General features: G+C 50.4%; 1 protein-coding gene across 3 annotated transcripts in view; it reads left to right on the plus strand.

Annotated features, from left to right (window-relative positions):
- The first annotated feature begins 4,725 nt into the window (after positions 1 to 4,725).
- The window catches only part of GRB10 (growth factor receptor bound protein 10), a 210,418-nt gene continuing 191,595 nt past the window's right edge, over positions 4,726 to 23,548 (plus strand). Inside the window, exon 1 of one of the 3 annotated variants that reach the window (XM_060414420.1) lies at positions 4,726 to 4,873. The gene's annotated coding sequence lies outside the window, so the exon portion shown is untranslated. Of the gene's footprint in view, positions 4,874 to 5,080; positions 5,753 to 23,548 lie in introns of those variants that run through there. The other 2 variants (XM_015095173.4, XM_060414417.1) reach the window with 2 other exon arrangements.

A 23,548-nucleotide genomic window follows, 5' to 3' on the forward strand; every position in this document is an offset into this window, starting at 1 on the left:
ACTGCAAAATGTGAATTTTTCTGAAGGCAAATTATTATTGACTGTACCTTGTGCTTTGCGGGATCTAAATTCCCTGACCAGGGATCAAACCAACGACCCCAGCTGTGGAAATGCAGAGTCCTAACCGCTGGACCGAGGGAAGTCCCTGAAACCAAATTAAATCTCGATGAAAAGATGTTGATGTATGGCAAAACCAATACAATATTGTAAAGTAAAAAAAAAAAAAAAAAAACCAAACAGACACAGGTAATATCCTTCAGTGAATATCTGGCTGTAAAGTCATCTGATTCAAGCTTCCAAAGGAAAAAGACAATTTTACATGTTAAGACATCATAAGGAAAATGGGTTTCAGTGGAAATTTGAAACAAGAGCTGCAGGAGCCCAGGCTCAGGGAGGCAGGAGACGGAGAATACCTCCCTGGGGCTGACGTTCAGCCTCTCTCTTCACAGACTGAGCCCACAGCAGCTGTGGCGCAGCTGGGCTGAACCTGCTCCAGATCCCAGGTGCTGGCGTGTGGCTGGTCCATCCGTCTGCACACCAGCAAACACACACCTTGGACCAAGTGTCATCCCCGAGCAGATCAATTGCTATGTGGGGGCCAAAGAAGGGCAGGGGGATCTATGGGAAGTTCCACTGTGAGGGGAGGGCACGGTGCTGGTCAACCCTAGACAGGCAGATCAGACCCACACGTCATTTTGGGGTAAGGTAGAAATGCCTGAGCGTGACAGCGAAGTCCCTCCCTACCTTTGCATCCTGGTCTCTCGCCAAGCCCCCTGATGCGCTCATGTCCTCCTGCCTTCACGCTGTGAAGAAATGCAACTACCAGGCAAATTCCTCCTTGGTTTTGGCAGGGCCTCCTGCAAGTCTCCCTCCATCTGGGAGACCTTTTCCCTGGTTCCCTCTGTGTGGAATGGACCATCTTGGATATACTCCAGGGCTCCACTGGGGCATCGCTGCCTCCAGGAAGTCTTCTCTCTGCATGCTCGTTTCAAAGAGTCAAAGGATCACCCTGTTTGGAACATGGGTGGGCATGTGACCGGTGGGGGAATCTGTTAAAAATGCAGAGTGACCTCAGGGGGGTGAACCCTAACAGGCAGGCAGGACGGGCCCCAGGCTTCTAGGGTGGGCACTGTGCTCATGTCCAGACTGCGGGCGGCTCCCACTCCCAGTCCTGAGTGCTGACCACCAGCTTACAGCACTGCCTTCCTGGCGCACCTGCCTGGGCCCAGTGGGGCTACAGGCCTGACCTTTCCCCCATGGGGTCAGAAGTGAATTCAGGCCACTCTGGCCAGAGCATTTTACTGTCAAGGTGCCATTCATCTTGTCCTTTTCCTTCGTTAAGGCTATTGGCAGCATTGGAGCTGGAGCCTGGGCCCAAAGGCACAGCATTCCCATTCTCCATTCATTTGATCCGCTGATGAATTCATCTGCAGGATAAGCTTCCCAGTGATGACATACCCCCAGGTGCCCGCTCAGTGCCACGCACTCCCCCTACTGGAACGGCCCTAGTGAGCAGCGTGTGCTTACCCCTTTCCACACCCACAGCCAACAAGGGAGAAAAGTATTAATCAGTTCATTTCTGATTGTAAGTAGTCTATCAGATTCCCTACTTGCAACTAAAGGAGCCTTCTAGTGCATCATGGGATAACTGAATTCTTCCCCATCACGAAATCCCATTTTCTGTGCTGACACATAATTGCAGCCATAGGATTTCCCTCGATGAGGCTCTTGAGCCCAAAGCCACACTGCCTTATACCCAGAAGGCTGGTTCTGCAGGGTAATTTACACCCTCGTGGCTGTACTGCATCATGGTGGCGTCCATCCTTCTGAACAAATGCCAGTGGGCATTTGGAATTTGCAGCTGGGGAAGGCACTACGGTGCAGTCTGCCCACAGGATCGGCTGGTCCAGATCATCACGCAGGGGACAGCTGCAGCTTCTGTAGCCACAAGAGTGACAAGTTCATGAACTTGGATCATGCAGTGGTGAGGAGCGGGCCCTGCCCAGAAGGGAGAGGCAGGCAAGGTCTACACAGAGCTGGAACATGTGGGGAATGAGGGCTTGTCCGAGGAATTCTGGGGATCGATGTCACCATGCAAACACTTGAGGACATTTATTTTCATCCCTTCTCAGTGAAGAGTAGTGTTTGAAAACCCATACATTTTCAGACAGCTAAATATGACACTTGAGTCTTGAGTGGATCTTTTAAGGGAGGGGAAAGAAATACCATAAGGAACACTGTCAGGCCAACTAGCAAAATTGGAATCTGGACCAAGAATAGATGCACATAGTTTATCATTATTAAGCTATAATTTTGTAATTGTACTGTGATTATGATAGATAATATCCCTACTCATAGGAAGGACTTATCATGATATACATGAGTTTGTTCACTAAGTCACGCTTGATTCCTTGTGACACCATGGACTGTACCCCACCAGGCTCCTCTGTCCATGGAATTTTCTATACAAGAATACTGGAGTGGGTAGCCATTCCGTTCTCCAGAGGATCTTCCCAAGCCAGAGATCAACCCCCCGTCTCCTGCATTAGAAGCATTCTTTACCATTGACAAGCCCATATGTAGGGGTAAGGGGCTTTAGTGTATGGAATTTACTTAGAAATAATCCAGGAAACTATGTCTACATATAAGGTGGTTTTCAAACACCTATAAAAGCCCTTTGTCTATCAGGCTTTCTGGCTGGTTCAGTCTCCTTGCTGACTGGAACCTTTGACAAAACTCTTAAGAGTCAAACTTACATGGCTCTCCAGAACTGGCCCATGACTTTTCCCCCTTTAACTTGCTCTGGATCCTTTGTCTATTACAGGAATCTTTGTGTCCAGTTAAGTTCTTCCAGGAACTAAGTTCCTTTGCATTACTCTCTAGATGTTTCATCTTAGGGTTTTCTGAACCTGGACCAATGGGGAGATATTTTCAGGATGCTTATTTCAGTTTCAAGAAAGGATGAATTCTCCTGGATAAATCAGGCCAAAGGTGGGAAACACAAAAGTTATAAAAAGTGCCCTAAAGGGTTGTGGCAGAATCCTTATTCTGCACTTAGGAGCTACTTCAGTTCAGTTCAGTTTAGTTGCTCAGGCGTGTCCGACTCTTTGCCACCCCATAGACTGAAGCACACCAGGCTTCCTTGTCCATCACCAACTCCCAGAGCTTACTCAAACTCATGTCCATTGAGTCAGTGATGCCATCCAACCATCTTATCCTCTGTCCTCCCCTTCTTCTCCTGCCTTCAATCTTTCCCAGCATCAGGGTCTTTTCAAATGAGTCAGTTCTTTGTATCAGGTGGCCCAAGTATTGGAGTTTCAGCTTCAGCACTAGTCCTTCCATTGAATATTCAGGACTGATTTCCTTTAGGATGGACTGGTTGGATCTCCCTGCAGTCGAAGGGACTCTCAAGAATTCTCCAACACCACAGTTCAAGGCATCAATTCTCCAGCGCTCAACTTTCTTTATAGTTCAAATCTCACATCCATACATGACTACTGGAAAAAACCAAGCTTTGACTAGACGGACCTTTGTTGGCAAAGTAATGTCTCTGACCTTCGGCAAATTATCTAACCTCTGGGCGACTGGGTTTCCTCGCCTGTGCAGTGGGCATCTCCTAGTAACAAGCTCAGAGGGTGAAAGCAGAGGATTAATGAAATGTTTGGCACAAAACGCACGCTCAATGAAGGTAAGTTATTACTGCAGCTGTTTTTATAATATCAAATCCCAGAAAAAGACATAATTATTGTTATTATCCTATTTGTATTATAATTTTGATTCGATAGAAATATTAATAATCATGTTAATTACAACGGTGTCGATGAACGTAGGGGTTCCTTCTTACCTTTCGCTTTATGTTACAAGTTAACATCTCATTTAACCCTCAGGACATTACTCGTAGGCGGGCTTATTAGCCTATTGCAAAGCTAAGGACGTTGAGGCCCGTTGGTATACAGAAAATAAACAGGGCCTCCCACTCCACGCGCGCTCCGGGGCGGGTACGCAGATAGGGAAACTGTGGCTACGAGGGGTCAAGGCTCCAGACTCCGCCAGCGGCGGGCGGACGCTGAAGCCCAGGTTCCCCGGTCCCACGCGGAACCGCCGCCCAAGGCACAGCCAGTGCAGCAGCCGCTCCTCAGGCTTCTCCGTCCAGTCTTCCCGCTGCGCCCGGGACGGGGAATGGGGCCGCACAGTTTCAACTTGAGTTTCAAAGAATTCGCTTGCAAATTGCCTTCCAGGAGAGGTCTGATGTGTGTTTCGAGGGCGCTCCAGGCTGGGTGGTCGCGGTTCTACGTCCGCGAGTCCCAAGAGCGGGACCAGGGGTCCGGGCGCCCACGCCCAGCTGCCGGCTTCCAGTCCCCCGTGCCAGCCCCCGGCAGCAGCGACCTGCGGGAGCGCCCGGCCCCGCGCCCGGCGCCGCACCCCGCCGGCTCCCCGAGCTCCCTCCGCGACCCGCCCTGCGCCCAGGCCGCGGCCCTGCCCGCGCTGGCGGCCCCGAGCGGTCCGGGCTGCGGTGGCAGCAGCGGCGGCGGCGGGAGGAGGAGCAGGAAAAGCGACCGGGGGAGGAGGCGGAGGCGGCGGAGGCGGAGGCGGCGGCGGCGGCGGCGGCGGCGGGCGGGGCCGGGCGGGTTTAAAGCCCATCGAGGGGGTGGGGAGGCCGGGAGGCGGCAGGAAGGAGCGCGAGCGGCGCGCCGCGGCGGGCGGGCGCTCGGAAGCCGCGGAGCCAAAGTTTGCGCGCGGTCCCCGGGCGGCGGCACGCGGGGGTCGGGACCGCCCTGCGCGCCGCCCTTGCCCCGCGGGACCCGCGCCGCCCCGGCCGCGCCGAGGGGCGCGGGCGGCCAGGCGGAGGCGGCAGCGAACGGCGCCGTGGCAGGTAGGGAGTTGGGCGGCGAGCGAGGCGCCAAGTTACTTTGTGGCCGGCGGGCGGGCGGGCTGCAGTCCCGGCGTCATTGTCTGCGCGCGGGCCGCCCGGGCCGGGGACGCCGGGCGCCGCGGGGGCGCGGCGGGCGGAAGGGCGTCGCCTCGGGCCGGGGGCTGCGGCGCGCGAGGGCGGGGACCGGGCGCGGCGCTCGGCGTCGGCGACCCCGCGGAGCCGGGGAGCCCGGGCGGCGCCCTCTGGAGCCCTCCTGTCCGACGCCGGCGGCTCACTGGCCGGGCCGGGGTGGGGGCTGCGCCGCCGGGCGGTCGGGGCCAAGGCCGCGCTCCCGGATCGCCTGGAGGGTGGGCGCCGCGCGCCCCTGCAGCCCCCGGTGCGCCCGTGCTCGCGCGGTGGGGCCGGACCCTCAGGAGCTGGAGCGAGCCAGATCCTGGGATCTTTCCCTTTGGTTCTGCTGGCGACCCGTTTCCCCTCCCCCGGGGCCTAACCCCAAGTCGAGGGTTCGCGGGTTAGCGGCCCGCCAGCCGGGGAAATGTGATAAGAGCTGTGCGGTTCTCCGAAGGCGATTCTGATGCAACTCTCGGCCTCCGGATCGCCTCTCCCCGCGCCTGCCTGAGGACGGCCCTGGAGCATGTGCGTTATGGAAATGAGACATTCTCTACTTTTTATTGTGTTTTTCTTGTCTTGGGGTTGGAAGACACGCCAAGTTTCTGTCATTTGCCTCGGTGAGACGGTGGGTCACGTAGGGAAGCCACAGGTGACTTTGCCCGGGCCCGGATCTTTCTGATGCATTCGTTGGAGAGAAAGCTTTCTTGCAAATGTTGTCCCCAGCTTCATTCAAGAGATGCGGAGAAAAGACCCAAACAAGTAGCGCTAGTGAGTAAACACGCGTTGTTGCACAACTTGCTCTTTGCTGCTGTTTACAAGGCCTAACCCAGAACACTTTGTTTCTGGAAATGCTGATTCAGCGGTTCGGAGCCCCCGAGTTTCCAAAGTGGTGCTTTCTCTAACGTTTCGCTCAGTTTTACTAAGAACACATGTTAACACAGCAACAGGCGTTGACTAGGGTTTACAGCACCAAGTCGGACGTTTTTCATGAGTTGACTCGCTGATTCCTTCGTTCTTTCCAGGAGGAAAAATAGATAGGTTCTAGGTTTCTGTGGCAAAAGAAGTTCTGACTTCTGGCGATGGTGGTGTCTTTTAGGTTAAGTATTTTGTTAGGAAAAAAGCTCTGAAACCGAAGTGTTTCCAGGAATGATTCTAGATGACTAGGTTTTCCGGTTAAGAATCAGAATTCTAGGATTATTGCATATAATATTTGAGTTTTACTGGAAACATTTGAAAGAGATGGCCACACAGGCCAACCCCCAGGTCTCGGGGAGGGAATTTGAGGACAGTCACACACCCAGCAACTGAGAAGTAACTGAGAAGTGCAGCAAGGGATACTTGTGTGGCATTTCACTGTCTATGGCACACGTTCAAAGCCTGATTACTTTTAATCCTCTGCAGCCTCCTGCTCCCCATTTTACAGGTTTGGAAATTGAGGCTTGGGCTTTCAGGTGGCGCTAGTGGTAAAGAACCCACCAAGTAATGCAGGAGATGGATATAAGAGACTCAGGTTTGGCCCCTGATTCAGGAAGATCCCTTGGAGTAGGAAATGGCAGCCCAGTCCTGTATTCTTGCCTAGAGAATCCCATGGACCAAGGAGGTGGGCTAGTCCGTGGGGTGGCAAAGAATCAGACACGCACAAACCCAGGCTCAGGAGGTTAACAAATGCATGTCCGATCACATGGCTGGCAAATGCCAAAGCTGTCACCAGATCCTAAGCTTTGGGTTCTTTTTTTTGTTTGTTTTTTCCCAGTTGTCTGTGGTTCATGCTTCTGTGCATCTGAAAGAGAAATGGCCTAGGAGCGTCCCTGGGCTGGTCAGACACCCGGAGAACCGGCAGACTCTGTTCCCATTCCCGTGGCTCCTGGATACCTGCCCTATCACTAGGCTATTATCAGTGTTTTCTTTTCTCCGCTCACTTTTTGTGCTTAGATACGAATTTGTTTTGGAAGGAAATTTTGATACCACAGAGTCATGAGTCTGATATGGTGGTTATGTTTACTGTAATAAGAACTGTGTTTTAATAAAAGCTGTGCCCCGCTAAAATCATCTAGAGCGTATTGCCTGTGGTGTGTGTAGCTTTTGGACTGGGCAAAATGCCTTTCATTGTGGACTAGGAACCTGGAGCTGGGCAGATTCATGCCAGGGCTTGTAGCGTGGTAGCTGCCAGGATCGGAACCTGGACAGCCCTGGCCCAGTCACAGTGACCATCTCTGTGGCCACTGAGCCTCAAACAGGAGAGGGGAACAAAGCCAGACTCTTGAACTTTTGATTTGGATGATGAGGCTGTTCTAAGTCTTGACAATGTATAGAAACCAAGCTCCTGCATGAACAAAGACATCCGCTGTGCCTTTACCTTCCTCTTACAGCTTTAGAAATTCTAGGTTGGTATAGCTGATAAAAGTTTCAAGATGACATAGTTTAAGGAACTTATTTCCTTGGAATTCGGTCCAACTCTTAACCGCTGGTGAAAAGAGCCACGCGTGGTGGTGGGCTGGTCCGCCTGTCGGAACTCTGACACTGACTGTAGCGAGTTCTGTCCTGCTTCGTGGGAGGAAGTGTGTGTGTTCACGGCTTGGGGTGTGATGCCTTTGTCAGTTTCTCATGCTGTCAAACCAACGTGGAATCATGTGGATCTATAAAGAGAAAACATTTGTTTTGCTTTTCATGTATGTAGTCAGTCATATGTTCATAATTTCACTAAAACTTTTTCTGCTTGTTGAGACTTTATTTCACCTGTCTTTATCTTTTGCTTAACTGGGCGTTTGGGAGATTAAGGAAGATGTTAGAACAGACAAGTGACTTGGTGGGCAAATGGGTGCTTTGGGGACCTGGGAACCGTCAACAAGGTCTTTGTACCAACGGGTGTAAAACTGATCGCACCCGTTCAGGCGCTGGCTGGCTTTTACATTGTGTTACTACTTCATGGCACGTTTCTGGGGAGCTGTCTGTTCTCCCACCTTCTCTGTTTGGTGTCCGTGCTCCTGATGATCGTGTCTTGTTGACTGTAAGGGGATGAGAACAGGTAATGCTTAAAATCACCAGTCTGATGGCTTTTCTGTAATAACATAAGGAAAAATGGGACGACTGGTTTTGAGACCAAAAAAAGCCATCAAAAATCACCCCAGAGTTAGAAATGAGTGCTCATGACTTTCTGCTTTGGGGATAAAACAACTCCGAGGAGATACCCCTTTTTGCTCCTCTAGTGGGAGAGGTGGGCTTGAGAATAAACGGAGCCTGGGCTGCTTGAGTGCTCTTTTGTTCATCTGGGAAAGGGGTGGATGTTGAGGTAGAAATAACTTAAGTCATAGTCTTGCTTTAGAATCCCTGCCCAGATGCATAGGATGAAGTTAGTGGGTCATGACTGGGTGCGACTGGGAAAACTTGAATATTGCTCCTGTTTTTCCACCAGTGACTTGACATCTGGCTTGGGGCGTGATTGCCTTGATTGTTCAGACCCCTGCTTTGAGGGGTTTCTCATTTGGGCTCCCTCTGCCAGGTTGGACTGTGTGTTTTAGCATCTCCTTTGCCACCATGTTGCTCTTTTCTGCTTTTGCCCAAGTGGGTGGATGGTACTGATGACTCCACTGGGCACTCTGCCTCAGCAGGACTCCTGGTCTTCTTTAAGCAGCTGGGTGAGCTCATTGAGCTAGCTTTTACTAGCTCATTGGTAAAATGAGAGTCACAGGGGTGCCGACCTGCAGGGAAGGTGGGGTGCCTCTGGGGTCGTGTGCACCTTGGTACGTGGTGAGAGCTCAGAGATGCTGCGTCTGTGACCCTAAGCCTGGCTTAGAATAGCTTGCATGCTGGGTAATGCTTCTTTGTTAATTTACGAGGTCTCTCTCTATTAATTAGAAAGAAGACTACTTTGTTTGTATTTTTGTCTCTGGATCCATTAGCTGTACAAAACCTTGTGTCACTGGCTGGATTCTGCCTTCAGCACCAGTCGCTGTGAGTGAGAAGCCTCTCCTGGCCTCAGAGCAGCCCATGGGTAGGATGCTGTGAGCAGAGGTAGACGGTGGGATGGAGACCTCGCCTGGCCACAGCCCACTTGAACCAGACCATGGGGAGGGACAGACGTCAAAAATTGGTTCTTTGTGCCCAGGAACAAGACATTTGCAGTGGCTGAGATACACAGGCTCAGACACGCTGTGATGCTGGACGCCTGCATGGAGACTGCTGGGCGCAGGTACACGGGGCCTGGTGGCCTCTGTCTTCAGGACCCCAGGGTGCTCGGTGTCTGGAGTCTGCAGAGACACCTATCCCAGCTGGGACTGAAATGCACATGAGCTGCACATCCTGATGGGCTGCCCGTGCCCCCAAGTGCCTCCTGCACCGTGTCTGGGGCGGTGCTGTTGGCAACCTCCATCCCCCAGAAGTCTGGCTGGATCTTAGAGCCAGGTCAGCGGGCCCAGGTACCAACAGCCGCAGTCTCGCCGGGTAGCACAGGCTCAGAAAGCACGTGGCCTGGAAAGAGTTTTCTGTGTTTTTGCCCTCTTCACCGTCACTGCAACTGAAACTGCATTGGGTGGCTGGGATCTTCAGCTGTCTGCGCACTGCCCCTGGCACTGCCCGGCGGCCTGCCTGTCTGGCCCTGGCTGCGAGCTTACTGTTGTCTCACTCTGCAAGAGAGAACCTAGAAGGTACCTGGAGACCACCTGTCACGTGGCTGCCAACAGCAAGGGACCCCCAGCCACCTGGATCAAATCTGAGATGCTTGTTGGAGGGGAGAGACCCTGCGAGTACTCACTTCTCCCACCTGCGGGGCTTTTAGTTTATTTTTTTGGGAAACTTTCATCCCTGGGAGTGTTTTCTTCCCGTCTTTTATGAGTTGTGAACACACTCTAATATGAAGACTTTAATTATATCCCGTATCAGTAATAATCTTAGGATTTTCTGCTCCAAGAAACTCATCTTGACCAAAAGGCTGCTACAAACTAAGGAGCATTTCCATTCAGGGGTTTGTACGGTAGCATCACACACACAGGCTTCCTGGGGGGCTCAGCGGTAAAGAACCTGTCTGCCGATGCAGGAGGCACAGGAGACAGGTTCCATCCCTGTGTCGGGAAGATCCCTTGGAGGAGGAAATGGTAACCCTCTCCAGTATTCTTGCCTGGAGAATCCCATGGACGGAGGAGCCTGGTGGGCTACAGTCCATGGAGTCGCAAAGAGGTGAGCATGACTGAAGCAGCTGAGCACATCGTGTGCATAGGAGGTCTCGTCAGGCCTGAGGGTGATGCCTGCATGACATCTGGGACCCTACCTGGGGAATCTTCCTGTTGGCTGGGAGGTTGAGCTGGCTGATGTCCTGTATGGACCAGCGCAGATTGTGGGTGTGTCACCCCAAAGCCTCCAGGTTTCTTGTTCCAAAATGCTGTTGGGTTCCTCTGAAGAACTGTGTAGGTTTCATGGGACCCTGCCAGCATGTTTCTATAGATGAAGGGATGCGTGAGGCCTCTCAGCATCTCCCAGTGGAGGAGGGGTAAGTCAGGGTGGCTTCTCACTCCCTGGTTTGGTCATTACCTAACTGCAGACCTGGCCTCGCCCCGGGGCCTGCAGGGCCGCGGTGGACGCCCCTGGCCTGTGTCGTATCCTTCTCTTCCCAGCTGGGGCCCAGTCTTCCCCTCTCCTGGCCTGGCCTTCCCACACAAGTTGTGTCTATTTAAAGGGTCAGTAGCTTTCTAATCCCTCAATACCTCGGGCAGACTTTTGAAGGTTAGTCTTTTTTTTAATCAGAGCAGTACATGTATGTAGTTTGAAGAGTCAGTTCCCCAGAAGTAACCAGGCTTATCAACGTTTTCTGTATTCATCTCTGTATTTCTAAGCAGATGTTTAATAATGTATCGCAGTTCCTTACCACCTGTCTTTCTCCCCCACCCTCCCAAAGCTCAGCTTCGTGTAGGATTCTTTTACTTTCCTTCTTGGAAGGTGAGGAGTGGACCTCTGTCTCATCCGCATCCTGACCTGTACGTCCTGTCTCCCATCGTCTCTGGCGAGAGCGGCTGGACCAGCACGCCCTGCGGCTGCTGTGGGGACAGCCCTAAAGGCTGCCCGTGGTCCAGCCACGTGTGCTGGGATCACTTTCTCTGTCTTCCAGGACGTCTTGTTTTCTCCTGGAGTTGTATTTGCCTTTGCTTGGTAGTTTACGTACTCACCGCTCCCTACCCCAACCCCCACTCCAAGCCGACACAGGTGTGCAAATATTCTCTTGGACACCTTTAGGTATCCAGCCAGTTGTGTCTCTGGGAAACAGCCTCTCGTGTGCCTTTTGTCCCCAGGGGCCTGGCTGCCCTCCAGCCTCTCTGCTCAGCTTGATCCCCATCTCCTCCTTGGTCCCGGGCGGGCCCTTTGTTCTCTTGGCTCTCGTGATTCCTGTTTCGTGGTTTCTTCCCACAGTTTGATGGAGAGCATTTCATAATAGCTTCCAAAGAAGAGATGCATGCAAATTTTTGAGACCTTGCTTGTCCAAAAATGTCCTTATTGTACCCTTCCCTTTTCAGTGTCGGCTCCTTCAAGCTGGAGACTCAGATCTTTGGGGACCATGTTTTAAATTAGTTCTTTAATTTCTTTCCCCTCCCCCAATCTTCTCTTCTTTCTTCCTAGAATCACTTTTATTTGATGGTTAGCTGCTGGACTGGTTCTCTATCTTTTATTTTGTTGAGTTCTTCTAAGTTGTAGAGTATATCAACGTGGCTTTTAACTGGATTTTAAATTTTTGTTTTCATTGTTAATTTCTAAGGACCTCTTTATTTCCTTTTTGATTATTTTTACTTTTTTAGACTTTACTTTTTGGGCCAGTTTTACAGTTACTGCAAAATTGAGCAGAAAATATGGAGATTTACTATTTACACTGCTTGTCTCCACTGCCCCCAAATCTCCCCACTGTCAACATCCCCCACCAGTGAATGAAAGCGCTCCATCGTGTCTGACTCTGTGTCACCCCATGGACTGTAGCTCGAAAGGTCCTCTCTCCATGCGTATTCTGCAGGCCAGACTTCTGGAGTGGGTAGCCTTTCCCTTCTCCAGGGGATCTTCCCGACCCAGGGACGGAACCCAGGCCTCCTGCACCGCAGGCGGGTTCTTTACCAGCTGTGCCCCCGGGGAGTGTGTTACAGGCAGTGGACCTGCCCTGGAGCATCACTGCCCCGAACCACCGCCCCCGCTTTCATGGCGCACTGCTGTCTCGCATCACGGATGCACGACTTTCTTAAACCTCTTTTTGGATATACTTCCTTTTTTGAAGGGCGGGGGGAGGTGATTTCTTCCATAGTTTCTCTTCTCTCCGATTTTTACATTATTTCTTTTTCTGCACTTTTGGCTTACCCAGAAAGCAGAGTTTATGACAAGCAAGAACTTACCTGTGGCTCAGAGGGTAAAGAATCTGCAAGGCAGTAGACCCAGGTTTGATCCCTGGGTCAGAAAGATCCCCTGGAGGAGGAAATGGCAACCCACTCCAGTACTCTTGCCTGGAGAATCCCATGAGCGGAGGAGCCTAGTGGGCTACAGTCCATGGGGTCTCAAAGAGTCGGACATGACTGAGCGACTGCACTTTCTTTCCTTACTGACGGAGGCATTGTGAGGGGAGGGAGGGTGGGCCCTGAGGCTGGCCCCCAGCTGGCCACCTGGGCCACTGAGAGAAGCTGATGGTCCGCTGTTGTGATCTCCAGACAGTCCTGGAGGTGGTGGGGGAGAGGAAGAGCTGTCGGTTGTTGCCCGTTCCCTCCACGGAGCTGTGGGTGCTTGGTGCAGGCCACATGGCACGTGGCCCTTGGCCTCGGGCTTGCCTTGCCCGCACCCACAGTGTTCCCTCCAGCAGCGGCCACACACAGGCCCAGGCAGGTGAGGCTGAAGGGTGCTGTCCGACCCGTTCTGCATGACTTTCGTCTTTAGGGCTCAAGGCTTTGCTTCGATGTCTGGGCCCTGCTGTGCCACCCATGTTCAACGATGTTACTGGGAGGCGGATGGTGGGCCTCGGGGTATGGCCGTTTGGTTGCCCTCATTGTGTGGGGAGATCCTGGGGCCCTTGTATGGGGTCTCTTCTCCTTGGCAGCCAGACTGCCTGAAGAAGCCTCTTCTCCACCGTGACTAGGAGGACAGGGGTAGACTGGGGCTATCAGCTGTTTGGCATCAGCAGTTGTGCTCAGAGTGGTACCAGGAGCCCTGTTACTGGTTCAGGAGAGGAACCCACGTGCCTGTAGTGAGAGCGGGGCCTTGAGGATCAGACTGAGCCCTGCACTTCCTGTGGGCCCCCTCTTGCTTCCTTGTTCCTGATGCTTGGGGTTTGTGGCGCCTGGGTCTCCATCTCCTCTCCTGGCTGGATGTTCTGCTCTCACATTTGTGAGTGAGCCCCCTGCTCCGCCCCCAGCTTTATGCCTTTTAAAAGATCCCCTCTGGAGGCCCTCCGTTTCTGCTCCCGAGGCTGCAGGGCGCGTGTGATCAGGTCCAGGAGCTTGCATCCAGGGTGGGAGCAGGGGGCGGGTGGGCCGGCACACCTGAGCCACCACCTCGAAGAGCGGCAGGCCGGCCTGAGGTCCGGACCCCAGAGGAAAGGGACTGTCTCTGGGATCGTGGCCAGGCCATCCCTGTGCACGTTGATTTCTTCTGGATTCTCAGGGTTGGATCCTATGCCTTGGTTCCCTCCCCAGTGTCTCTACCTCCAAGCTGTGGTGACCGGTGCAGGCTGGGAGGAGGGCTCGTGGTCCTGCACTTGAGGTTGGCCCCCTGCTGGTTCTGCTCTCAGAACCAGCCTCCCCAGCTTTCATTGGAATGACTTTAAAATAGTGAATGAACAGAGTCTTGATCACAGTGGAGCCCATCCTCCTGGGGTGAATTTCTGCTCGCTCTTCACCCCCTCCTTCACTGCTTGTCCCGGGAGCTGCACGCTGGCGGCTTGTCTACACCTGCACACGGCACCCCAGTGGGCCTCCCTGCTCCCCGTACCTGTGGCTGTGGCACCGCTTCCGAGTTTAGCGTTCTAAGGGCCACGGACAGCTCCCAGCCCTTCCTACCACGGGCTCTGCTGGGAGCACTGGCATCCTCACTTGCTTGGACACCTCCCGCAAGTCGCTTACTCTTGGCCCTCATCATCCTTTGTTTCAGGGCTGTGTTTGTGTTTGTGTGTGTGTGGTTATATGTGTGGAATGTATATGAGGTGATTCGCACAGGACCTGCTCACATGTAGTGTGTTATTAGTGTGTTATTTTCTTTGTATCTTTTTTGTTTAAACTGTCCTTTGTTTGGCTGCGCCGGGTCTTACTTAATGGCCCGTGGGATCTTCATTTGTTGTGGCACTCAGGATCTTCAGTTGCGGCTTGCAAACTCTTAGCTGTGGTATGAGGGATTTAGTTCCCTGACCAGGGATTGAACCTGGGCCCCCTGCGTTGGGAACTTGGAATCTTAGCCACGGGACCACCAGGGAAGTCCCTCGATCATTTTAAAATAGAGCCCTGCTTTCTCCATGACATCCAGTAGCTTTACACTTGTGACTTCAAGAAACAGGCTTTCCTGTCCCTGCTATCCTTGCTCTGACATTTTGGGGGCGGGTATGACCCTGGGAAACTGCAGCTGGCTGGCCGTGGTGGTCACATGGGCCCGGAGGTGTGAGGAGAGTCGAGGTGCCCAGTCATGTGTCTGACTCATGGTGCGTCTCGGACTTCCCCACACGTGGGGCTCTGCAGGGCTTTGAGGGTGGATAAGGAGGACTTTGGCATCTGACGATGGCCAGTGTGTCCTTGTCCATCGGGAGGGAGGTGGCCTAGAGGGAGGCAGATGGGATAATGGAGGGAGGAAGGGGTTGTTTGGAAGAGCTTTGAGAACCCGGGATCCAGGGCTGCAAGGTCGTGGAGCGTTCATTGTCGCGTGGCGCGTGGTCCTGGATCTCACGGTGCTCCTTGGCCGGCTGTGCTCTGCAGTTCCTTAGAAGTGCCCTCCCCCTGAAGCAGAGGAGTGTGCCTAGGACAGCAGGCCAGGGGTCTGCTCTAGGGCTCTGTGCACACATGTGGAATGATGGAGTGAGTCCTGTCCAGCCGGTCTATGAGGCAGGGTGGTACCCACTCTCGCTGGGATGCCTTCCAGGCTTCTTTCTCCGAGTTAGAGCAGATTGGCTGTATCTAGGGGTGTCTAGGGGTAAAGAATGCCTGCAGTGGGGGAGACCTGGGTTCGATCCCTTGGTTGGGAAGATCCTCTGATGATAGGCATGGCAACCCACTCCAGTATTCTTGCCTGAAGAATCCCCATGGACAGAGGAGCAGGCCGACTGCAGTCCATGGGGTCTTAAAGAGTCGGACCTGACTGAGTGACAAAGCACAGCACATGGGCGCCAAAGACCCCAGGATCTGGTTTTCTGTTCAGAAGGCTCCTGATTAGGGGCGGAGTTGCACGCACCCTGCGTGGACCCCACGCTGCGCCCTGCCCCGTGGTGCCTGCACCCTGCCTGCCAGCATGCAGCGATCACGCAGTGGCTCCAGCACAGCCTGTAGTGGGCTGACACCAGGAAGCGCCGGGGCCAGCCCACGGTGGTCTCTGCTCTGGTCCACTCCCTAGCCGGGAGGGCCAGCCCAGGTCACCTGCCCAGGCCCTGGTGGTCAGCAGCGCAGCCTCCTAGCTGTGGCTTCTGGCAGCAGAGGGGCTCCGGGGGTGCGAGCTCTTGGAACCGGGATCCTGGACTGCTCTCTGACCATCCCCAGAATCAGGATCCCATGCCTTCTGTGGACGTTAGCTGTGGGGCGGTGGCGTTATGTAACCACTTCTAATCTTCATTGTTTAATGTGTAACAAGTAGTAACTGCGCCCAGATAAACCCAACCACTATCTCCCAGCCAAGTGGCAGGCAGTGGGTGTGGGAGCCAGCTGGGGAAGGGAGCAGATAGGGGCTTCTAGCAGTTTTCTCTGCTGAAAACGGTCTGGCTGGACGTCTGATTAATCTCGGTGGCGTGTAGTCTGGCATCAGAGCCTCAGGCAAACATATCTGGTCACACTGTGTCTTTGTCTGGGAGCCTTTGCCCTCATTGACAGTACCTCCGGGACCATGAATGATGTAGATGTTGGGGAGATCTCGCCTTCTTGATGGGGTCCAGCTGATGGCTCCAAACACAGATGGGGCTTCTTGCCCACTGTCTTCAGAGACTCAGCCAGATCGCCTGTTAACACGTGGACTGTCCCTTTGGTCAGTTGGTCTTTGTTGGTTGGCAACAGGAGTGCCGACCAGGGTGTGGATGGACGTTTCCCTGGAGGCGTCGCACACAGGTAGCTGTTGTCCTGCCTCTTGTACTGCCAAACGTCCCCCTCCCAGCCGAGTGAGCAGGAAATGGGCGCCTTCCCTCTTTGTTCTCTGTGAGGATGACAGGCCAGCGGATCTGGGGTTTTGATGATGCCGCAATAGTGCTGAGCTTCAGGTCCAGTTAGGAGTGGCCCTGTGGACCATACACCACCTTGACTGTGGTGTGTGTCTTTGCTCCTAGACCTTTGGTGGCGTTTGTGGAGCTGACCTTCTGCAGTGGGAGCAGGTCACAACCCTTATACTAAGTATACGTGGAGTATAATCTATAAAAATTTTGAACCACTGTGTTTTACATCTGAAAATAATTTAGTATTGCAAATCAAGTATACCTCAGACCTGGAGCTGACTGTGGTTTGGAACACATGCTCTTTATTGCAAAATTCAGGCTTAAATGGAAGAAAGTAGGGAAAACCACTAGGCCGGGTATGACCTAAATCAAATCCCTTTATGGTTGTACAGTGGAGGTGATGAATAGATTCAAGGGATTAGTTCTGGTAGACCAAGTGCCTGAAGAACTGTGGACAGAGGTTTGTAATACTGTACAGGAGGTGGTGACCAGAACTATCCCAAAGAAAAAGAAATGCAGGAAGGCAAATTGGTTTTCTGAGGAGGCTTTACAAATAGCTGACGAAAGAAGAAAATCAAAGGCAAGGGAGAAAGGGAAAGATATACCCAACTGAATGCAGAGTTCCAGAGAATAGCAGGGAGAGATAAAAGGCCTTCTTAAATGAACAGTGCAAAGAAATAGGGGAAAACAATCGAATGGGAAAGACTAGAGAGTTTTTCAAGAAAATTGGAGATACCAAGGGAACATTTCATGCAAGGATCGGCACGATAAGGGACGGAAACAATAAGGACCTAAGAGAAGCAGAAGAGATTAAGAAGAGGTGGCAAGAATACACAGAGCTATACAAAAAAGGTCTTAGTGTCCTGGATAACCGTTATGGTGTGATCACTCACCTAGAGCCAGATATCTTGGAGTATGAGTCAAGTGGGCCTTAGGAAGCATCACTATGAACAAAACATTCTGGAGATACCAGAATTCCAGTGGACCTGCCTACAAATCCTAAAAGCTGACGATGATGGTGTTAGAGCGCTGCACTCAGTATCGCAACAAATTTGAAAAATCCAGCATTGGCTGGCTACAGGAGTGGAAGAGGTCAATTTTTACTCCAATCCCAAAGAAGAGCAATGCCAAAGAATGTTTAAACTACTGGACAATTGTGCTCACTTCACATGCTTACAAGGTAATGCTCAAAATCTTTCAAGCTAGGCTTTAATAGTACATGAACCAAGAACTTCTAGATGAACAAGCTGGATTTTAAAGAGGGAGAGGAACTGGAAAACAAATTGCCAGCATTTGTTCAGTGATGGAGAAAGCAAGTGAGCTCCAGAAAAAAACATCTGCCTCTACTTCATTGACTACGCTAAAACCTTTGACTGTGTGGATCACAAGAAACTGGAAAATTCTTCAAGAGATGGGAATACCAGACCACTGTAGCTGCCTCCTAAGAAACCAGGATGCAGGTCAAGAAGCAACAGTTATAACCAAACTTGGAATAACAGACTGATTCAAAATTGGACAAGGAGTACACCAAGGCTGTATATTCTCACCCTGCTTATTTAACTTATGTGCAAAGTATATTATGTGAAATGCCAGGCTGGATGAATCACAAGCTGGAATCAAGATTTCTGGTAGAAATGTCAACAACCTTAGATACACAGATTCAGTTCAGTCGCTCAGTCGTGTCCAACTCTTTGTGACCCCATGGACTACAGCACTCCAGGCTTCTCTGTCTATCGCCAACTCCCAGAGCTTGCTGAACTCATGTCCACCGAGTTGGTGATGCCATCCAACCATCTCATCCTCTGCTGTCCCCTTCTCCTCCTGCCTTCAGTCTTTCCCAGCATCAGGGTCTTTTCTGATGAGTCCATTCAGGTAGCCAAAGTATTGGAGCTTCAGCTTCAGCATCAGTCCTTCCAATGAATATTCAGGACTGTTTTCCTTTAGGATTAACTGGTTTGATCTCCTTGCTGTCCAAGGGATTCTTAAGAGTCTTCTCCAACACCACAGTTCAAAAGCATCAGTTCATCATATTCAGATATGCAGATGATAACCACTCTAATGGCAGAAAGCAAACAGTAACTAAAGAGCCTCTTGATAAGGGTGAAAGAGGAGAATGAACAAGCTGGCTTAAAACTCAACATTCAAAAAATTAGGATCATGGCATACAGTCCCATTCAGTTCAGTTCAGTTCAGTTGCTCAGTTGTGTCCAGCTCTTTCTGACCCCATGAACTGCAGCATGCCAGGCTTCCCTGTCCATCACCAACTCCCATGAATCAAGGCGAATTGGAAGTGGTCAAACAAGAGATGGCAAGAGTGAACATCAACATTTTAGGAATCAGCAAACTAAGATGGACTGCAATGGGTAAACTTAACTCAGATGACCGTTGTATCTACTACTGCGGGCAGGAATCCCTTAGAAGAAATGGAGTACCCATCATAGTCAACAAAAGAGTCCGAAATGCAGTACTTGGATTCAGTCTCAAAAATGACACAATGATCTCTGTTCGTTTCCAAGGCAACCCATTCAATATCATGGTAATCCAAGTCTGTGCCCCGACGAGTAACACTGAAGAAGCTGAACGGTTCTGTGAAGACCTACAAGACCTTTTAGAACTAACACCCCAAAAAAGATGTCCTTTTTATTATAGGGGACTGGAATGCAAAAGTAGGAAGTCAAGAAACACCTGGAGTAACAGGCAAATTTGGTCTTGAAATGCAGAATGAAGCAGAGCAAAGACTAATAAAGTTCTGCCAAGAGAATGCACTAGTCATAGCAAACACCCTCTTCCAGCAACACAAGAGAAGACTCTACACATGGACGTCACCAGATGGTCAACACCGCAGTCAGATTGATTATATTCTTTGCAGCCAAAGATGGAGAAGCCCAATACAGTCAGCAAAAACAAGACCAGGAGCTGACTGTGGCTCAGATCATGAGCTCCTTATTGCGAAATTCAGATTTAAATTGAAGAAAGTGGGGGAAACTGCTAGACTATTCAGGTATGACCTAAATCCAATCCCTTATGACTATACAGTGGAAGTGAGAAATAGATTTAAGGGACTAGATCTGATAGACAGAGTGCCTGATGAACTATGAATGGAGGTTCCTGACATTGTACAGGTGATTAGCTCTATATTGTTATATGTGGCATTCTGTTATATCTCCTACCATTTAAAAAAAATCAAATTTTTGTAGTTTTTTTAAAGATTATTTCCAATTTACCATTGTTATAAAACACTGGCTAGATTCCCCATGTTGTATAACACATTCTTGACCCTGTCTTGTACCCAGCATTTTGTACCTCCCCACTGCTATATTGCTGGCCGCCCCCCCCCCCCCCGACACTGGTAACCACTAGTTTGTTCTCTGATTTTCTTTCTTTTTAGATTCCACAGATAGTTGATATTATGCAGTATTTGTCTTTCTGTCTGACTTATCTCACTTTAGCATAATGTCCTCCAAGTCCATCCATGTTGCTGCAGATGACATTATTTCCATCTTCTTTTTGCCTGAGTAGTATTCTATTCACACATTGTATTCGTAAATATGTTTATACTTTATTCCCTTCATAAAAACATGCAGAGCCCTGCTTTGACATTTAGTTGGGTTCCTGTAGTTTGTTTTCAGTGGTCTCTTTTTTGTTTGGCACTTTCAGAAAGGTTTGCAGCCTTTGGATCTTGAATGGTCTGGAAACCCTGCCTACTTATTGGATAACAATACAATAAGATACATGGTCCTATTGCAGCCCCTCGTGGCAGTTGAGGCTTTGCTTAGCACCATCCCGTCTGAACATCAGGTGAGAACCCCAGGTGACCTCAATCAGTGGAGAAAGACGAGACCTGTGTCCCCAGGAGGCTGCCTGGCTGGGCTTGGATCCTGTTTGTGTTCATCGTCAGCATGGGTTTTGCCCCGTGCAGGCACGTGGGGCAGGTGGTGTTTCCCTCCTCAGAAAGTGACCTTGTCGCAACCCTGGTTGTATTTCCGTCTATGAGCCTGCCTTCTGTGTCGGTCTTCACTCTACATGGCCACTTCTTCATTCTGCCTTTTGGAAAATGCCACCACCGATATCCTCCCTGCTGTAATGGGCCTGGGGAATTTTTGTGTCCTCGCAGCCTAGTTGGTCAGCATATGCATTAATGGGTCCCATGGGGCTTTGGACTCCGTTTGCTCGTCATCTCTTATCAAGTATCGTGGTGATACTTCAAGCTTCTCAAAGGTTAATCCATAGCACAAGAGCGATTATTCTCGACCGGACATCCAGACTCTTCTGCAAGGGCTGCACCATTTTGCATCCCATCAGCCCTGCACAAGTGTTTCTATTTCTCCTGTATCCATACTGCTGCTGCTAAGCCGCTTCAGTCGTGTCCAACTCTGTGCGACCCCATAGATGGCAGCCCACCAGGCTCTGCCGTCCTTGGGATTCTCCAGGCAAGAACACTGGAGTGGGTTGCCATTTCCTTCTCCAACATCCATACTAATAATTGGTAATTTCCAATATCTCTCCCTCTTTCCTTCCTAATAGGCATGAAGTGATATCTCATTGTGGTCTTGATTTGCATTTTGTTCTTGAGTTGTAGGCATTTTTTAAAGTGTTCTGCATATTAACCCCCTATCAGATACATGATCTTTAACTATTTGTCCCTTTCTGTGGGCTGTCTTTTCATTCTCTTGTCTCAATAATACACAGAAGTTTGTAATTCTGCTGAAGTTCAATTTATGTATTTTATTCTTTTGTGTCCTTTACTTTTGGTATCGTATTCATGAAGTCATTTCTAAATCCAGTGTTATGAAGATGTCCCCCCATGTATTCTAAGAGTTCTAATTTTAGCTTTTGTGTTTAGATCTTTGATCCATTTTGAGCTAGTTTTTGTTTATGTGGTAAGGTAAAGGGTCACTTCATTTTCTTGCGTATGGGTATCCAGTTTCCCCAGAATCAGTCATTGAAAGCACTGTCCTTTCCCCATTAATAGTCTTGGCATCATGTTGAAAATTTACCCACCATATATGTAAGGGTTTCTGGGCTTTCTGTTCAGTTCCCTTGGCCTGTGCCTATTCTCATGCCAATGTTACACTGTCTGATTACTTTGTAGTAAGTTTTGAAATCAGGAAATGTGAATTTTCCAACTTTGTTCTTTTTCAAGATTATTTTGGCTCTTCAGAGTCCCTTGAGAATTCATACGAATTTGGGGATGAATTTTTCTCTTTCTGTAAAAATGCCAGTGGGATTTTGATGGGTATTGCATTGAATCTGTAGATTGTTTTGATATTTGATACGAAGTTTCCAGTCCATGAACTCAAGATAAGTCTTTGTATTTATGTGTTCTTTATATTCATGTAGAAATGCTTTCTAGTTTCCAGTGTACAGGTCTTTTGTCTCTTGGTTTAAGTTTACTCTTAATTATTTTATTATTATTAATGCTATTGTGGATACAATTGTTTTCTTAATTTCCTTTTCAGAGTGTTCACTGTTAATATATAGAAACATAGGCAGCTTTTGCATTTTGATTTTGTAGCTTGTAGCTTTGATGCATTTATTAACCCATGATTTCTTGCGTGTGTCTGATTTTTAAGGTATGTGTGCAGAGATTATCTTAGTTCTTTCCAGTTTGTTGTTGTTTAGTCCCTAACTTGTGCCTGACTTTTTTGTGACCCCATGGACTATAGGCTGCCAGACTCTTCTGTCCATGGAATTTCTCAGGCAAGAATACTGGGGTGGGTTGCTGTTTGCCTTCCTCAGGGGATCTTCCCAGCCCCAGGATCGAACCTGCATCTTTTGCTTTGCAGGCGGATTCTTTACCTGAGCCACTGGGGTACCTTTTGTTTTCTCTTCTTGCCTGGTAGCTCTGGCTATGCTGTGTTACACTGAAGTGTTGTGGACATGCTTGTCTTTTTCTTGATCTTCGAGGAAAACTTTCAGTCTTTCGCCACTGAGTGAAATGGTGGCTGCGGGGTTTCATGCTTGAAAAGCTGTCCCCCTGGCTGAGCGTATGCTCTATCCTTGAGGATGTTCCATGGACACTTAAGGAAAATATATATTGTCCTGTGGCTGAGGGGGCGTGTTCTGCCATGTCTGTGCTGTTTGTTTGGTTTATAGAGTTGGCGAGGCCTTCTGTTTCCTTACTGGCCGTCTGTCTGGCTGCTCCTCGCGTTGCTGAGCCTGGGATGTCAGCGTCTCCAGCCAGCAGTGCTGCGCGTCTGTTTTCTTCAGTTCTGTCGGTGCTCACTTCTTATATTTTGAGGCTCTTCTCTCAACATACAGTGTCTTCTCTGTCTTCTGTAACAGTCCTGACTTACAGTATATTTTGGCTAATGTAGGTATAGCAGTCCCAGGTCTCTTTTTATTCATATTAGCATGAAATGGTCTCTCCATCATTTTATTTTCAACCTGATGGTGTCTTTGGGTTAAAACGGAGTCTTAGCACATTGTTGGATCATGTGGGGTTTTTTCCCCCCTCCTTTCTGCCCATCACTGCCTTTTGATTGGAGGGTTTAATCTTTTTACAGGTAGTTACTGATAAGGAAGAAGTTTACCAGTCTGCCATTTTTGAGGGTGTGCATCTCTTCCAGCTTTTTGTCCTTTATTTCTCTAGAATCCTTTCTTCTCAGAATGATCTTTATGCTTCAGACAGACTGCTGAGATGTGAACAGTCACTGAGTAAGTGACTTTGGGGAGAACGCCGTATGGAGCAAGCAGCCTTGAGGCGGTTGTTACGAGGCCCTTGGTGACCTAGTCCTGTCCTTGCTGGGTGGGGTGATGCGGCCGAGTCTGCGGGACTCTAGCGCTGCTGGGCCGGGATCCTGTGCTGCTGTTTGGAAAGGAGCGGAGCAAGCGCTTGACTGGGTGAGGGGCGATTCCTTCCTTTGTGAAGCTGAGTTTCCAGGAATGCGCGTCATGTGACCCCCAGGACAGCGCTGCTAGTCAGGGAGAGAGGATCTTCCCTTGGTACCTGGGGAAACCGGAGCCCTCGGAGACAGATGCCTTGTTCAGGGGCAAGTGTGTGTTGGTGGAAGGGTTAGAATTGCCCTCTCAGAATCCCAGCTTCATCATCCTCTGTGCCCCTGGGTGCCGCCAGGGAGGAGGAAGGGGTAAGGGGGAGGGGGGGTCTTTCTGCCCACTCAGACCCTGCCAGGATGCGGATTCTTTGCTCCCAGGATTTGTGAACCTTAAAGGAAAATGCCAGTCAATTCCTTGCATGGTCCCGACACACAGTAGGTCTT

The sequence above is a fragment of the Ovis aries genome, chromosome 4 (assembly GCF_016772045.2).
Source record: "Ovis aries strain OAR_USU_Benz2616 breed Rambouillet chromosome 4, ARS-UI_Ramb_v3.0, whole genome shotgun sequence".
NCBI classification, from domain to species: domain Eukaryota; kingdom Metazoa; phylum Chordata; class Mammalia; order Artiodactyla; family Bovidae; genus Ovis; species Ovis aries.